A 9120-nucleotide genomic window follows, 5' to 3' on the forward strand; every position below is an offset into this window, starting at 1 on the left:
GGGATGGTTACAAATAAGAACAGGGAGGACAGACAGGGTTAGGAAAACAGACAGGAGTTACAATATTAAGGTCACACAGTTACTTAGATTTACTACACACATATCTAGCTGATTCTACTCTTTACTGTATTCCCAGACAAAAATGGCATTACTAAGAAGTAAGATTGAGAGAACACATCAGTAATTTAGGATAAAATAAAGGGATGTTGTACTCATCTCAGATACATTCATTACTAATCCTGAAAATTCAGGGTAAAGGTTAAACTTAAAGAAGTCCAAACATGTTAAGATATGAAAATATATTGCTAGGGTATCCAAACAACCTTACCGCTGCCCCATAGCAACCCCATGCAATACCCATATGGTTGTGATTAAGGCATTTAGTGTTGATGGTCTAAAATTAGATTAAATTAATTTTTAAAGACATATGATTTTTTTTCTTTTCTTTTCCCTCATGGTGTCAGTACAGAGAGTAGTACTTTGAGAAAACAATGAAAATTTATGTGAATAATGTTGATACTTTTATTCACCCAGCCCTGAGCTTGTGACATGCGCCGACTGCAGTTTTTTCTAAGTCTGTGGAATTCTCTACCATTAAAAAGATGTTACTTTCTTAGTCAGAAAAGGGAACAAAGATTGACATTTACAGCAGTTTGAGAAAGGCCCATGAACAGATCGGCAAGGCAAATACTGGGTATGTTTCTTGACTACATTGCCAACAGAGGACAAAATCCTGTAAACCCCTAATCATATCAATAGTCCTCACTCACATAAATAATCCCTTTGCTTTCAGTTAGGAGTATTCATATCAGTAAGGACAACTCAGAAACTAGAATTTAAATTCACTTGGATATGCTTTATTTACTATATTTTGTGATAGAAGGGCCCCTCTGTAATATTTCTAAATCCTAACTTCCATTAGCTAGAATCTATTCATACCTTTTACAAGTAACTATAACAGCTGTTTCTTTTATACCCCTCACTCCCACACAATCACACACACAACACATCCGTTTTCTTCTGTTATCTTTCCATATGATCTCTATGAAGATAAAGTTGTTATATAATCATATGAACTATTGCCTTGATTGTTAACCTCACTTTTAAAAGTGCTATTGCAGCAGTTCATGTAGATATATACAATGTCTGTGGGAAGAAATGCCGTCAGGCTTTGATATCTGAGTCAAGTTTCATTTGTACAGCACACAGAGTACTTATTCAAAATCTCCATCGCATTCGCTGATCTTCGTAAAACAGATATATATTTTAAAAGACCTAACGTATTGTCTAGCATTTTATAAATCCTCTTGTTTTTATCTTTTGAAGAACTAATCTTATAGCATCTAGACTACTGAAGATTAAATTCCAATCTATTGAAATGCTTTATTGCCCCATACAAATCAGTAACAGGAAAGCCTCTTACAAGAAGCTGGCCACAGAGGAGACTAAAATCTCTGTGCTACAGGGGATATTTTCTTTTCTTTCTGCTTTTTTGAAAACACTTTGGATTTAAAAACAAACAAAAAATAACAATCTGTAATACTGCAATAAATAAATCAAAATCAGACAGCTTTGGGATATTTGATAGTAACTGATGTAATAAACAGACCTCGGGCCTCATCTAAAGCCCACATGGAGTCTTTCCATGGACTTAAACAGCTTTTATATTAGGCCTGTATTGGCCTAGTTTTCAAAGGTGCTGAGCACCTTCAGCTCCCATTGACTTCCATCGGATTTGTGGCAGCTCATTACCTCTGAAAATCTGGCCACTGGTAAATCTGTTGCATAATTCATTAAAGTCATTTGTTCAACACAAAACATTGAAGGATGGTTCATCATTTTTCCTGGCACTTTAGCAAAGAGCAGAATAAATATGTGAGATCTCTGCTACCACTGGGCCTATGTCAGAAGTTTCACGATTTACACCATTTAGTGTAGCCAAATCCTTTGTTTAACCGACCACTTATTGAATGTGGTACTGTATGACAAAGTTGCAAACAACTAAAACTGTGTTGTTATTTGTTCTAAGGGCTGCCTGGTATGACACAATCACAAAAATTAGTGAGTATCCTAGTGGTGCATTTAGGGTGACCAGATGGCAAGTGTGAAAAATCGGGACAGGGGTGGAGGGTAATAGGCACCTATTTAAGACAAAGCCCCGAATGTCGGGATTGTCCCTGTAAAATTGGGACATCTGGTCACCCTAGGTGCATTACATTGAATCAGAAGAACATATACAGCAGGAAATGAGACAAATATACTATTATATATAATGATATACAATATAGTGTATAATACATAACAATTACTTTAAGAATAGAGGGGACTACACCAAAATTTAGATCAGGAGATTCTGGAGCTTTGAAGGAATTCAGAATCTGAACTAGGCTCTGGATAGAAATATTGTTGTTCCCAAATACTAGCAGCAGCAGTTAGTCAGGACTGCAAGGTCCCCTTTCTGTAGGTACCATGCTTCGTCAGACAGCCTTCATAAAGGAGCAACAAATAGAGATTTGAAAGAAGATAAGTGACCCTGGGCTGTGTGGCTTTCACATAGATCTTTAAAGGCTAGCAACGTTACTAATTTGCACTTTTAAATATATAGGTCAATGTTTTCAGACTGGGGTGCCTAAAGTTTGGCAAGTAAATAAAAGTGGCCTGATTTGCAGAGTTGCTGCACAACCACAGCTCCCATTTTCCTCTCTAGGAGCTGTGGTTGCTCAGCACCTCTGCAAATCAGGCCCTTTGAATTAGGTGCCTAGATATGGATTTAGGTACCCAATTCCAAGCCCCAAATTTGGAAAGTTGGGCCAGAATCTCACTTTGATTAAAATGCAATATAAAGAAACCTTACCTGTGTATAGAAATAAAAATAACAGAAAGACGGCTTTGCTAATCCCCATTTTGGGACAGGCTGGCTCTGCGCTGAAAGCTGTGTTAATGCTGTGTCAGTTTTATTGACTCACACTCGACTTAGACAGCATCAAACAAACAAGATAGTCAAATTAAGTTAATCATTCTCCCGGTTCTGTGACCCACTCTGCCACGATCTAAATGTTCAAACATTACCTTGAATTGAAGATCTTACAAAATAATGTTTAAATGTTTGTATTAGATGCTGGGAAAAGATGAAAGCACTCTCCTATCATACAGGGCATGCTTTAGCTCTGAAATTGTTAGGCCTCGTTTTGCTAACCTAAAGACAGGGATAGCATTACTGAAAAAATACAAAAACAACGAGAAATCCTTGTGGCACCTTAGAGACTAACAAATGTATTTGGGCATAAGCTTTCGTGGGCTAAAACCCACTTCAGCATGGAGTGAAAAATACAGAAAGCAGGTATAAATATACAGCATATGAAAAGATAGGAGTTGCTTAACCAAGGGGGTGGGAGGTATCAGTGCTAACGAGCCTAATTCAGTTAAGGTGGAAGTGGCATATTCTCAACTGTTGACAAGAAGGGGTGAATATCAAAGGAGGAAAATTATTTTTGTAGTGCTAACGAGGCCAGTGCAATCAAGGTGGACATCGCCCATTTCCAACAGTTGACAAGAAGGGGTGAGTATCAGCAGAGGGGAAAATTACTTTTTGCCACTGAGCAGAATGCAAATACCTGCTATTCTGTGTCTTCAACGCCAAGGCCCTGATGCTAATCTCAGTTGCAATGCTGTATTGGCATAAATGCAGCTATGCCTGATTTATTCCAGTGTAAGCAAGAAGAAAATCAGTCACAAATAATGTTAACTGGGTTATATTGTCATTCTACAGTTTCATCAGAGAAATCCCTCTCTCATTGTATTTCAATTTTAGACATACTCTAGGGTTGGGTTTTTTGTTGATGTTTACTTACGGAGAAGGGTTTTTGTTTTATTTAATTCCTAACAATGTCTCACATGCCAGTAGCCGCTATTGACCTTAGGTCTATGAGATCTATGTGGCTACAGTTGGGCTCCTCCTTTCCACAGACATAGCCACACCCACACAAAATCTCCTAGCCAGTGTGCCACACCCCTACGCTCACCCATGTTCCAAACTGATTTCAAAACTAGCAGAGATGGATTCCCTAAATGCCCTCTCTCTTGGGAAAATTGCACTTCAGCGCTGGTTCGTAGCCTTCCAGACTATGTTGGGTTGGTGGGGGAGCCTCACCTCAAGCTGTGGAGTCAAATATGCAAGTCACTCAGGATACCCTGTGGGGGAGGGAGCTCCAAACTGGCTGAGGATGGGAGAGGGTGTAAATAAATTAAGGAAGGACGATCTGGATGGGACTCCACATGTGTTACTCTGCATAGAGTCCCATAAAACCTAGAGCTGTTCCTATCTTTAGCTCTGTGAAGCATTCTCATTTTCTCAACAGGATCCTTTAATATTCTGCTATCGAACTTCCTGCTGCAGTAGGAATTATTCTGCTAGGCCCTGTGTGAAGCACTACAGACAGCAGGATCCCATTAGAGGCTCCAGAGAACCCTGGTAGCAGACTAGAGAAATGTGATTGTCATTAACAGCAGGGATTAGTCCCATTGGAAGAGAAGATGAGTTCTGCGGGAGGTGGAAATCAGTTCAGGGAGGTAACTAATAATTGAAGGAGGGAAGGATTTGCTGTTCTTACAGAATGGGAAAAAACAACTGTGTGAGTGAAGAGAGAGGGATAAGTAACGAGCCCCCTCTTCTTCAGTTGACAGTGTGTAGATGGTTGTAGGACCAGGCTTGAGGCACTATTATTTCCGGGGAAAAAAGCAGAAAGTGAAGAATAGAAAATACCATAAACTTCAGTAGTGGAGAAACTTCTGGGAGCTACTCAGACCCTTTGACTTAGTCCCCAAAGACCTCCCTGCCTCCTCCTAAAATACCTGCCATTTCCTCCCACCCACATGGCTACCTTTAAACCTGCACAAGACCCAGCATGTCTATTAGTGTGCCATTTCAAAGTTCTTAGCACTCTGGAGGTTAACCCTTAGTTGAGCCTCAGCTAGTTCAGGAGGTTGTGTTGTCTGGTGGCTAGGACAGAGACAAGAAGCCAGGACTCCTGGGCTCTATTGCTAGCTCTGCCACTGATGTATTCTGTGATTTTGGGCAAGTCACTTTAACCTCTCTGTGCCTCAATTTCTCTATCTGGTATAGCAGTTACCTCAGAGGGTACTGAGAGGCCAATTTACTTAGCTTTTAAAGCTCTTTGATTCAAAAATAAACCCTGACTTTAGAGATTCATTTTAGTATTTTCAAAGATGCAGGCCCTTTTGTGAGTTCTGAAAACTGTATTGGACAATTTTTTAATAAATTAACTCAAATGCTACTGAAATTAAAGTATCCCTGGCACTGATGGATGCCAGCCAGGATCAACAGGTTTCTCATGTCAATAATGTGGAAAACAGGGTGAGCTCTGCTGTCACTCAAGTACTGGGGACAGATTAACTTCAAAAAGATGAACAACAAAAATGAGATTTTTGGCCATATCACGACATTCAGACTGTAAAGCAATAAATTATTGGAATACCGCATGGGAGAAGTGATGGAAAATCAAGAGCCGGCTGCTTGTCTGTGGGTTGTAGAATTTCCAGATGGAATGGAATGCAGAGATCTTGTTGGCTTTTTAAGTGTGTGGATGGATAACTAAAGGTGAAAACTGAAGAACAGGTTTAAGTTGAAAGAGTCTGCAGATTCCCTATCAAAAGAATAGAACAGGATTCTACTAATAGAAATTCAAGAATTGTGATGGTCTCTCTGGACTGAGAGATCCGGATAGAATCCTAACTGCAGCCAGGAACAAGCAGATCTTCTATACTGTACAATGGAAAACAACATATATTAGGCCAGATTCTCAGCTGGTGTAAATTGGCATAGCTCTGTGTGGCCAATTTACACCAGCTGAGGATCTGTTCCATTATTTTTTCCAAATATTTGCCCTAAATCTCAGGCTAAATGTGGGATGTCCACCCACTGGATAAGCTTTCGCAAAACTTAAAGTGGAAATGGCTCTCTTATATCCAGCTAAATTTAGGGCTTGTCTATATGGGGACACTCAGGAAAGTTAATTCTAAAGTGAAATATTCTAAACTGAATTAAGGCCACTTTAATTCTGAATGAGCATGTTCACACAGGGGTTTAATGAAGTTTAACTAATTCAGTTATCATTCGGATTAATTTTCCTGAGTGTCCCCATGTAGACAAGACAGGCATATTGGGGGAAAAACACATTACTTGTCACACGGTGTCTGCAAGTTAACTTGTAAACAAGATCAAAATGACTTCTAGCTTTGGCAGCAATGAATTGGACTGAAGTTCTCAAGTAACTGTTAAATTTGTTTAGTTTTCTATAAATCATTTGAATGTATAGAATATAGGGGGTCTGTGGAAACTTTTTACTAGAGCTGGGTGAAATTATTCAGCCAAAACTTTTTTTCTGACAAAAAATGCAAATTTGGTGAAACTGAAATGTGACATGAATTCATCACTTTTGCCAAATTGTTCATGTCAGAAAAAAAAATCAAAAAAAGGTGAAACATCTAGAATTTTTTATTGAAAATTACTTTTTGAAAAAAGCCCTTCCATTTTATTTTTTAAAAAATTAAAGAATTAAAAAATCCAGACAAAATGTTTTGTTTTGGGTCAAATAAAACATTTCATTCAACCTGAAATGAATTTTTTTGACTTTTCAATTCACAATAAATTTCATGTTTTGGGGATGACCCAAAACAATTGTTTTCAGTTTTTTGGAATTGCAGCGAACCAAAAATCAGTTATTCACACAGCTGTTTTTTACATCTGTGTTCAAACTGTTCTGCTGTAATTTCTCACTATCTTCAGGTTGTTTTAGGAAAAAACAAAAGACTGCTTCAACCCTCCTTGTGTAATGAGCAACTCATTAGCTATGTCCTTTCTGGGGTGAAGGCTGGTGTAAAGACACTAAGGGTGCATCTACACTGCAGTTAGACACCTGCGGCTAGCCCATGCCAGCTGAGTCAGTATTTTGGGGCTCGGGCTAAGGGGCTGTTTAATTGTGGTATAGACGTTCAGGCTCGGGTTGCACTCCAATCTTTGGGACCCTCCCACCTTGCAAGGTCCTAGAGCCCAAACATCTACACTGCAATACACAGCCCCTTAGCCCGAGCCTCACAAGTCTGAGTCAGCTGACATGGGTCCACCATGGGTTTTTAACTGCAGTGTAGACATACCCTGAGTTGCTAGCTTTCCCCAAGCTAAAGACCCTAGTATACTCCCTCCACTGTGTGGTTGCTTCTTAAGCTAGCCTCAGACCTGGTTCTACCTCACTTACACTGGTATAATTCCATTGACTTCAATGATCTACACCCATGTAAGGGAGAGAAGACTCAGGCTTCCATTTTTGTCAAGGACAAAGATGGAGATTTGCAGATGTATTGTACCTCTGCATCATAATGGGTCAGATCGAGCCCCAAAGATCTGGGTACAGGAAAATATAATCATCTATCAGCATATTGAACAGGATGTAAAATTGCCCATATTGTATACTTTCCACCTGAAAGTAGCACATTAGGGTTAAAACAGAAGAATACCCCTCACTCCCTCTATCTACCCTCCTCAGTCCTCTTCATTTTTGGGCCTGTGTCTGAACATTAATTTTCACCCAGAGTTTTTAGCAGTATCCTGCAAGGCCAAACATTTGAAAAATATTCTCCTTCTAAATTGGAAGGGATTGTTGGTCTCTCTCGCCCTCTTTTGAATGACCTGCACTTTGTCTAAATCTCTGTCCATTTCTGTTCTGGTAGTGTTTGCTCTTCTTTGTTTGATATCCTCAGAGGCCAGGTGTTTATCAGAGTTTAAATCAGAGTTGGGGGACTTCAGTTAGCATAGTGGTTAAAATATAATCAGTTGTAGATCGCTTTTTAAATAAAAGTTGACCCTTGAAATTCAGTTTATTTCTGTAAAATGAAAAAAATAGTGACCACAGAGTCAACCTAAGTCATTTGTGCTAGTGTTTACATTTATTTAGATGTAGTTTCCTCAATCTTCAACACCACAACGTGTTAGAAAAAGCCACAAACGTGTCAATTATAACCTAAAGGGAAAAAAAGGGGAAGATGCTTGAGGACAAGATTCAGTTGTGTTGAGGTAGCCACTCCAAAATGCAGAGAATTAAAGGAAGAAGACAGACGTCAGGACTAGAAGAGGAGAGTGAGTTGGGGGGTAGAATATGTTGGTGTTAAATCTATGTGGTAGGGTGGCACAGATCCATGGGTAATACTGGAAACAAAGAAAACAATTTGATATTCAGTTTGTAAACAGCAAGCCAGCATAAACGATGAAATTGAAAATGACATAGTCCTGCTTCATGGAGTGAAAGAGTAATCTGGCCACGGAATTCAGGATTACCTAAAGTTGAGAGAAGAGATTTAGATAGATTCTAAAAGAAGGAGTTGCTGTAGTTGAGGTGGGAAGTAATTAAGGCATGAATAAAGGTTATAACTTGCAGCCCAGGCTAGGGTCAGGGACAGGACAATTTCTGGCATTTGTTCCAGAAGTGATGATAAGGAGATTTAAAGGGAGAAGTGAGAGAAGAAAATAATTTGGGGATTAAGATGTCTCCAAGATTTCTGACATTGGAAACAAAAATATCTGAATAACGGAAAGTGATAGTAATCAGAGACATGGGACAAATAGGACAGTTTTTCAGGAGAAATACTTCAGTATTGAAACATTTACTGGAACAATCTATTGCTAATTATAGTCAGAAACAGATAGAGTCAAGACAGGTAGATATAAGTCCCTCAGAAAGTGAGCTTGATGGAGATCTGTAGGGAAAAGATAACCAGAGCAGAGCTACCCATGAGATATCCATGGAATAGAAGGGCAAATTGGCGGGGGTGGGGGAGATAAAAAACTCCCATTGACTTCACTGGAGCAGGATCAAGCCCTAGAAGAGAGTGAATCCCAAAGACAGTCTGGCAGTGGACCCATTTCAGTGAAAAAAATAAAGAAAATGTAAAGCCCCCACTAAGACTGAAAACTAAGTAGCTAGAGAGGTAATATGTCAGTAATAACATCTAATTCAGCAGCAGTTTGCATTCTGAATTCAGTGTACTAAACTTTATAGGTAGTGGAGAGTCATCAATCAAATATGGCCTTGCTTGTTAAGGGGGATT

This window comes from Lepidochelys kempii, chromosome 3 (genome assembly GCF_965140265.1).
Source record: "Lepidochelys kempii isolate rLepKem1 chromosome 3, rLepKem1.hap2, whole genome shotgun sequence".
Lineage (NCBI taxonomy): Eukaryota > Metazoa > Chordata > Testudines > Cheloniidae > Lepidochelys > Lepidochelys kempii.